The sequence below is a fragment of the Poecilia formosa genome, unplaced genomic scaffold (assembly GCF_000485575.1).
Source record: "Poecilia formosa unplaced genomic scaffold, Poecilia_formosa-5.1.2 Scaffold73, whole genome shotgun sequence".
Classification (NCBI taxonomy): Eukaryota; Metazoa; Chordata; class Actinopteri; order Cyprinodontiformes; family Poeciliidae; genus Poecilia; species Poecilia formosa.
The window spans coordinates 1,549,991-1,559,214 of NW_006800012.1; the positions used below are offsets into that span (position 1 = coordinate 1,549,991).

Consider the following 9,224-nt stretch of genomic DNA (forward strand, 5'->3'; position numbering starts at 1 on the left):
TGGCTAATCCTGGGAATCCTGGGAACTGTGAGGAATCACAGCCCCGACATATCACATCAAAGAATATATAATTTGTATACTGATACATTAATATATTATGGTCTATACATTAATATATTATGGTCTTTCCAAGATGGAAGTGGATTTCCACCAGATTAGAATAACCGTCTTGGTAATCATGTGAAAACCATTTTATGAGCCTATAAACCACAATGTTTTTCTGGTCATTTTATAATCTTCTTCCGTTAATATTGTAATTTTATTCTGCTAATATTACGACTTTATTCTCATAATTTCAAAAGAAAAAGAATCTCATAGTCTGGCCCTAAAACTCTCTCGTAGGGAGTCATTGTGCACTGAATCTTTTCGAATACAAATCACAATAGTGTCCATACATATATATTTTTTTCTTTTTAATTTATGTTGAACTTTTCAGCTTATACCCACTTTTTTGTTGCTAATGTTTCATTTTCTTCCTTATTGATATTTTTATTGACCGCTATATTCTTCGATTGATCACATTAAATGATATTTTAAGATTCAACAAAGGTCATTTTACAGCAGATATGAATTATCCTGCGAGATTATTCCACTCGATTCTCATCACTGGTTAGAAAGCTAGAGGACAGTAATGTTGTTCCACAATGCCTTTCCCTCCAACCCAACTTCAAAAATGAGGAAAACAGTTTGAACACTATGATGTTTTTGAAGCTGTTATCAAAAAACTAAACTCTATTTTAGATTATTTCAATTAAACCTAAGCCTTCCACAGCCTGCTAAAAGAAACCTGCAGCATCCAGTGGGATTTCTGCCTTCAGTGTTGGGGGTTTGTCAGGCTGAATAAGCAGCAATAGTTGCTGTCTCTGCCCATTTTTGTCACAACAATGAAGCATGTAATTGTTCTGTACACATGCTTCAAGGCCAACAGCAATATTTACCCTGCAAACACTTCTCACTCGGAAGTCTTTCATGCATGCAGGCGCACATTTATTTATTTGGTGCTCCCTTGTTGAGGGGCCACAAAGCAGCACAAAGTTGCTGTGCATTACTGCCATGACCCTGAAAGCAGGTTACAATGGCACCCGTAATACATATATATATATATATATATATTTTTTTTTTTTTTTTTCCCATACCAGAAATTTTACTGGCAAGATCCGGCCAGTGAAAATATATTATATAATTTTTGATATCATCGCCTGCAACAATGGGCTAAGTAACAAAAAAAATTTTGAAAATGGCAAAAAATTACTTTTTTTATTTAAATAAATTTATTTTTATATCTTGATTGGATGCCTTTGTATAAATTGAACAATAATTTCTGAGGCGATCATTATTTTTCCAGTGAGCGTTGTCCCCCATTAATCCCCCACTTGGGGACACCACTGGCAGGTAGAGCCAAAAAGTATGGCTAGACAGTGGAAATATTTTTCTTAAGTCTGCCAATGCTACACTAAACCGGCAGTTAATTTTGAATAAATTTTAACTGGCATTTTAACTGGTTATATTCAAAATCAGACTTTCTAGCATCTTCGGAACATCTGAGATAACTTCACACCAAGCACGTGTGTATTTTTTTTCTTCTTTCTTCAAAATATCGGAGTGAATTAAAGAGATTAAAGAGCACGTTTCTATGCTCCCTTTTCTTTACGCCATGATAGACAGGCTGCTATGATGAGGAGTAAAGAGCACAGATTGTGTAATGATTCAGTCCTGCCCACATTTTCCTTTTGTCTGTAATTTTCATGATCTCAATCTGTCATTCAGCGCTCCTCCGTTCCACGTGCAGCTCTGTGCTGCTGTGGGAGGACCCGCGCGCTCTGAAAACATCATTATTCAGCCGTGCCACGCAGAGTTGCCTCCGACTAGAGATGCTCCACATGGGCAGAGAAAAGGGAAACACATGCTCAACCCCTGACCTGACGCGGCGTTCACTCCAAAACTCCCCGCTGAATCCACGCAGACGAAAAGAGCAGACTGCAGTGAAGACGAAACAGAATAAATTAGTACACAAAAGTATGCAGCGCACTCACACACTGCCCCCTGGTGGATGGAGCTAAAGAAGCAGAAGTGACTGGATCTGCATGCTGAATGCAGATGTCTTTTTTCTTCTTCTTCTTTTTCGATTAAAAGGAGGTTTTTCTCCCTTATTGGTTCACTTTCAAATTACATTGACATTAAAATTAACAACCACACTCATCTGTTTAACTAACTTAGGTCTTCTTCCCTAAGTTGAGCTCTTTGGCTTCAGCTTTAGCTTTTTCCTTGCTTTGGGAAAGGGGGACATCTTTGTTCCGGTGTCGATTTGCCCTCAGTAAGTCGTATCAGCCATTTTTTTCCCCACTCTGGTTCATTCTCCTCAAAAGCTCTTGGTGTAATTTGGCTGGGGGAGCGCATATTTCACCAAAATTGCCTCTTAACAGATATAAAGTCAGACGAGCTGCAATCTTTTTTATTTTTTGTTACCCTAAGAACAGTTGCGCAAAAACTGTAAATTTTATCAGATAGTGGATGGATTACTTCAAGTATCATAGCATCTCAAAAGTATTCACATTTTTGACATTTCTTTACACTTTGTCACTGAGCTGTGCATAAAGGTGGTGTGAATAGCAATTGTAATTTGATCTCAGTGAAACCTCAGTAAAAATCCAGTCGTTCTGTAGGGAATTGTTAGGGAACATTAGTGAACAAATGGCATCATAAAGACCAAGGAACAGGACATGTCAGTGAGAATGTTTTGAAGAAGTTAAAAACGCATATAAAACCCTTCAGCTTGTCGTGTCGACAGACACGTGGTTAATGCAAAAAGCACAAAACCTTCCTGAGTATTTTAGCTTTGCTTCTGGCGCAAATATTTTAATACACTTGAAATAAGACAAAACTAACTTCCAGGTAACTTTTTAGCAAAATATAGGAGCTTATGGCAATAATTCCTAAATATTAATGAAAGACTACTACTTCCACCAGGTGCGTTTCCATTACAAATGTGTGCAAAACTTTGCCAATATTCCACTAATGTCGAAAAACCCAGTTTCACAATCACGGTGTGTCCGTTAAATAAAAAACTGTTCACGCAATAAATAGGTCACAAAAAAAACAAAAAAAAACAAGCAGTGCCAGCAATATACCGCTTCCAGTTGTCGTCTTCTTCGTGATTTTCACCAGTAGTATCATCCGGTTGTTGGTCATGTGACTCGTGTGATGTGAAAAAAGTGTTTACGTGCAGTTTTACAATATAAACTAATTTCAATATGGCCATATTGAAATTATATTTATATATATATCATAGCACCATAACCTTTTACAGAAAAAACAAGAGTTGTTTTTTGTTTTGTTTTTTTCGAAATTGGTGTGTTCACATTGAACAAATTCATTTTTGAAATGTCAAATTGGACAATTATATGGTCATTGGTGGATTATTTCAATTATAACATGGGAAAAATGTGTTGTTATAAGTCTTCCTTCTTTAATTGCGTTACTGTTGGGGTGAGGAGGCTACACAAAATTATTCCTATGGATGCAAATAGTCCCGAGGCCTCGCTCTTACTTAGGACCACCCCTGGATCAAAGCCAGGACGGCTCACTCCTTCTTTTGCTGCTTTTAAAGTACAACAGAAATAAAACTGACATTGATAGAAAACTCCTCATCAGTGAGAATAATTGAAACAAAAGGCTTCAGTTTCCCATGAAGTCAAATGATACTGAAGTAATGGAAAAAAGTGGTACATCTGAACACACCGAATGACTTGTTTTTTTTGTTTTGTTTTGTATTTTCTCCCCATCAATGACTTTTATTCCTTCCCTGATGATGTAGGCCGTATTCCTAGATGGCAATGCCAGGATTCATTGGCCTCAAATAGAGAGAAATTGCTTCAGAGAGCATGATTCTCATTTTAACACCTGGATTGGTCTCCGCAGAGTCAGGACCTGAACTCCACGGAGAATCTCTGGGTACAGACATTACACAGCAGTCTGGCTTTCTCACAAGGACAAGGATTTTAGAAGATTATTGTAGGAACTGCAAAAAGGCAGTCATTTATTATTCAAAATGGAGGAAACGTCTGTGCATGAAGGGCTTAATACACAAAGTTGGTGTCCAGAACAAGCTTAGTATCTCCCCCAAAAAATCAGGATCCAAAGAGTTTTCCTCTATTCAATAGAATAACCAAAATAATTTGTGTCTCTACTTCAGTTTTTTTGAACTGCTCAGCTGATGACGTTTTAATTCTGCTGTCTGTGCCAACACCACTGCATTTATTTATTATTCCCACAGGAAGTCAACAGCAAGCTGTTAAAATAAAATAAAATAAAAATAAAAAATAGAGCCTTTTGGTATATATTTGTTAAACACAAGTTTGTCAAATCTATTCAAAGTTCCCTTTCCTTAAGCTTTGCAGAAATGGCTCAGTAAAAACGAATCGGTTGGATGTAAATAAGGGCTCATTGTGGTTCATTTGGCAACAGGTGGGGCTGTGAAATATTTAAGGCAGATTTTTAAATCTTACACATTAGAGAAAAAAATCTAAGAAAATCATTTGGCCCAGAGCTGGCAGATTTGTAGACACAAATGTAGTGGAGGTTAAAGCACAATTTTAAAGATAACTCAAAAAATGTGTAAGGAAACACTACATTTTAAAAGACATATTTTGTAAAAGACATTTATCTCTGATGCTGACCAAATGTGTGATGAGTAAAGTTATCAAAAACATTTCTAAAAATATGTTATTGCTAAGTTTTCTGGCATTTAGCAAAAATCATTTTGTTGATTCTAGCAAAGCTAAACCGAGAGACGTCTGATCTGATTGAACTTCAGACAGTTAAAAAATTGTGTTTGCATCGGGAAATGGGAAGATTATTTATTTTATGAATTACTGAATGGAAAAACGGTATAATTACACAAATTAAGTGTCATCATACTCCTTTTCAGACTCATAGTCACCGAACAAGTGATGTATTTGAGTATGTGTATTTGGTAGCAAGGGTATTTACACTTAGAAATATGAAAGTCTTTGTTATTATGTTTTGTTTGTGAAATGTCTGTCTGAAATAAAATCATCATCATCATCATCATCTGTTTACCTGAACTGCCATATGAAAGCTTTTCAGGTGATTTTATTTTTAGCATTGTAGCACCGTCTGCCTCCAAAACCTTTCACACTTTACATTTATAGGTCCTGTTCAATGGGAGCATCTTTCAGTATGTCAGAAATAAAAAGAGAGATTTGCAAATTACACCATATATCATTGTTTTAAAGCACTTCCTTTTCAATAAATGCTTAAAATTGACTCTACGTTCCTCTGAAATTGGAAGTTGCTTTGGGTAAAACTGGTCTAGTCAATGCATCCAATGCAGCGGACGGCGTATGAATCTGCGCTGATAGCATGCAGCGCTGCAATGATAGCTTGATTGATTTCTACGTCGCTGCAGGCTGTCCACACCCAGAGGCTACAAACATTCATGCTCTCTCTCTCTCTTTCTTGTGCTCGGATTATTATAGACAAATGCTTCCCCCCCCCCTTCAACGTCTTCCTGTTTTATGTTCCTTCTTTCTTTGGCTCCTGATAAATTTAATCAATTTCGGGGCCCCATTCGGAACACTCTCTGACTGAGGAGCATAAACAACTAAATTACTGGAGCCGCTGATTTTTATTTATTTTTTTTCTTACACTCAGCTCAAGCTTCAAGTTTTACTTTTGTTTAGCCTTCGGCCTATAATCAATTTCAAGTAGAAAATTAATAGGGACGGAAACAATTCTCTGGCAGAGGGAGAGATAAAATTGCCCAAAACTTTTATCATCTCAGCAGCTTTGTGAAGTCCTGCCCCATTTCTCCTCCAGTTTAGGAATAGAAATGAAAAGATTCACATAATTTTCCAGCCCTTAAAGAAATGTATTGAATGTATTTTTGCATTCTGCTCTGTCGTTGAGGGGCGTTAATGTTCCGTCTGATCATCAGCGTCCTCTTTTGGGGAATTCACGCCGATTAGCGGGAGTCCCATTAGATTGCTGAATTGCTATGAAAAATAAACCATCTGAGGCTGGGCTGAGTGAAAATGTCTGCAGGGAATCTTTGATTTTTAACCAAGTGGTGGACTAAAAAGTACAAAATAAAACGTATATACCCCAACTCTTATCATTTTCTTGTCAGTCATTTTAAGTTAAACTACTAAATCTGTCCTTTAGTAAAATATAGCAATCAGTAATGCAATTATCAACTGCAATAATTGCATTACCATGCAGCTATTTTGTTAGGTTTTACCTGATGTATAAAATTAATATCTTCAATCAAGTGATAATCAAGTGATATCAAGTGATAATACTGAAGCACTTAGTGTTTTTTTTTTTTAAACACTAAGTGCACATAGTGGAATTTTATAGCATACTACTTCAGTTAGAGAAATGCTACATATATCTTTTAAGTCATATATGTCAAATATGACTTAAAAGAGATTTGGCTTTGTAATTTTATGCCTTGAAATTGGGCCTCTGTCTCTTTAAAAACCCCTGCTCTTTCTGAAACTCTGCCTTCAGGAAGTCATCACATTAACCCTTCAACAACGTTTTTAGCAGCGTTGCACTAAGAAGTAGCTCCTATCATGAGCTCAGCAACACTAGGTGTTCCACCAGGTGTTTGCTAATTGCTGTTGGCTAGTCTGAAGGAGCTGAACATCCATAAAGCAACTCTCTGGGTATGTTTTTGATTAGGGAATGACATGATGTAAAGCTCAAAAAAATCAATTTTAAATAATACTGTGTTAATTTCCAATTTTCCTTTAATGGTTTTTTAGAGTTGAATATTTCCAGATTAAGCCCAACATTATGGTACACAGCAACATCTGTGGGCATTAGAACTTCTACCCAAGACCGTTGAAGTTCATTTCATTTGTTGGTTTATTTTGGTTTATTGTTGTTTACAGCCTGAGCCAATTTGTGCTGTCTAGCTCCTAGTAGACAGCACAAATAGGTGATCCAATAGGTAGTTGGATCACCTATTTGTTTTTCAGTGTGTATTTTCTTATTCTAAAAAAAAAAACCTGAAGCCACACTTGATCACCCTGTTTCAATTTTCTAGTAAAATCCGCCAGATTTCTAGTTAAAATATACACTCATTTCAGAGTTCCTGAGAGACTGCCCCCTAGTGTGCTGGGAGAGAAATAGACTTCAGGGATCAGTGGATCCTTCACCATGCTAAGCAGTGATTTCCCACATTATTCATCTGTTTACACTAAAACACCTCTTCATTTATTATGTTAAACTCTAGACGTTCTCCAGGTGATCATAATTATGGTTATTCTGAGGTGTCAAGATGCCACATTTTCCCACAATTCTTTAGCATTGAGAAACTCTTGGTGTATTATGTATTATTACTATCATTATTATATTTCTTACAGTCCTGTTAACTGTGTATTTTCTGACAAGTTTTGGTTTGTTTTCTTGGCCATTCCCTGACATGGCGAAGTTTATGCAAATTGCATGTTTCCTCGACTTTCCCATTTTGATGTGTGACTAAGATTATGATAATATTATTGATTAAATCACCTTGGAAAAGTAAAATTCAGATTTCAGAAATTCAATTCATAGGAAATGTTGAAGGGAGCCTAAAAAATAGTGTGGCACGTGAGATTTTAGAGCTGGAAATAACATTTGGGAACATTTATAGAAAGGTTGAGCTCTTCTGCCCGTGTGAAACCCAACAGATAGCTACAGTTTGGGCTTATCTGTTTAAGATGCATGCCTTCCTGCTTCAATCTGCATATCTCTGCCACCTGTCCACATGCTGCCTGCTTTTTCAGCCTCCCCAGAAGGCTTCAGCGATGGGAACGCTCTCATTGCTCCATCACGGCTAGCTTTTGCAACCTCTAAGTGTTTACATTTGTATCTTCAGCCCGAATGATAATACATTTCTTGTGTGGATTTTTTTTGTGTGTGCTTAATCTCTTAATAGGTAGTATTATATTTAGTGTCCCAGTTCATGTTTGTTTCATGTGCCAACCTTCAAGTTTGAGTGTGACTATTTCAAACTGATTTAATACAGCCCCCAAGTATTGTGAGACTATTTGTTGTGTGACATAATTAATCAGAATTGGGGGGAAAAACAGAGTAAAAATTCAAATCATAAATGAAATAACTGGAAAAGAAATGTTCAAGTGTTCACTGCTGTGCTCCTCATCCTCGGTGTCCATGGAAACAGGAACCTTTGAGATGTGCTGGAGGGTCAGGCGCTGGCAAGAGTTCCTGCTTCACGTCTTCTTCAATGCCTGTTATCTAGCTGGGAGACGGTGCTGATGAAGGAGGGACCGGGCCGCCATGTCTGAGTGAGTCCCACCAGCGAGCGCACCCCGGCGCGCGCTAAGCTAATCAAACAGGTTAGCTTCGGAGATGTTGACCTGTCCAACCAGGACCTCATTCATACACAACACTTCATTTGCATTTATATGACAACAAAATAAAACATAGTTTTATATTTAAAACAAATCCTCCCAGCTTGAAAAGTAGGCAATATTAACGTCAAAAAAGTCTATATTGAGAGTCCCCTTTTTAAATGCAGCACAGTTTTATTCATAAACAGACCAGCCATCTGCTCTGACAAGGTAACAACACAGTGAGAATTAAAAAATAAATAAAAAAAACAGTATGGTGGTCCCAACTGTCATGTTTTGGAGGACACACACTTGTTAAAATCTGTCATCACCTAAAGCAGCGAGTCTCACCACTGACTCACACCGATATCCACGTGATAATGCTGCACATGCAGGATCACTGAACCATGATGGCTCTCAATTCATAATGTTTCAGCTGAAAGGCTAAGCTTACCTAAATATTTAGCTTCAAACTAAATAATTAGCAAGATACTCAGTTTTAAGCTAACTCTTTAGCTTTATTATATTTAGCTCCAAACTAAATATTTATCTTCAAACTGAATATTTAGCTTCAGTTTGAAGATAAATATTTAGCTTGCCAACTAAATAGTTTGAAACTGACATTTATAAATTAATAAATAACATGGTAAAAAAAAAAGTGAATCATGTTTTTTTTCCTCATATGACAAACCTTAATTATTGATGTTAAATTTTGACTGTACAAATCCAGAGACAAGGTGCTTCTAAATAGAAAATGTTGCTGTTTGTGTGAATTGGGATACATTTCCTACAAAATGAACTGGCTCTTTTATCTACAACAGAAGCAACAAAAATAAAGAAAAAATAAAGAAAATATTTCAACCT

At 36.7% G+C, this 9,224-nt stretch overlaps 1 long non-coding RNA gene across 1 annotated transcript; it reads right to left on the reverse strand.

Moving 5' to 3' along the window:
• Nucleotides 1–1,720: 1,720 nt before the first annotated feature.
• LOC107836679 (uncharacterized) lies at nucleotides 1,721–8,387 on the reverse strand. The gene is made up of 2 exons (XR_001662621.1): nucleotides 8,156–8,387; nucleotides 1,721–1,977 (listed from the first exon to the last, which is right to left on the reverse strand). It is a non-coding gene; the product is annotated as an uncharacterized LOC107836679 (long non-coding RNA).
• Nucleotides 8,388–9,224: the final 837 nt, after the last annotated feature.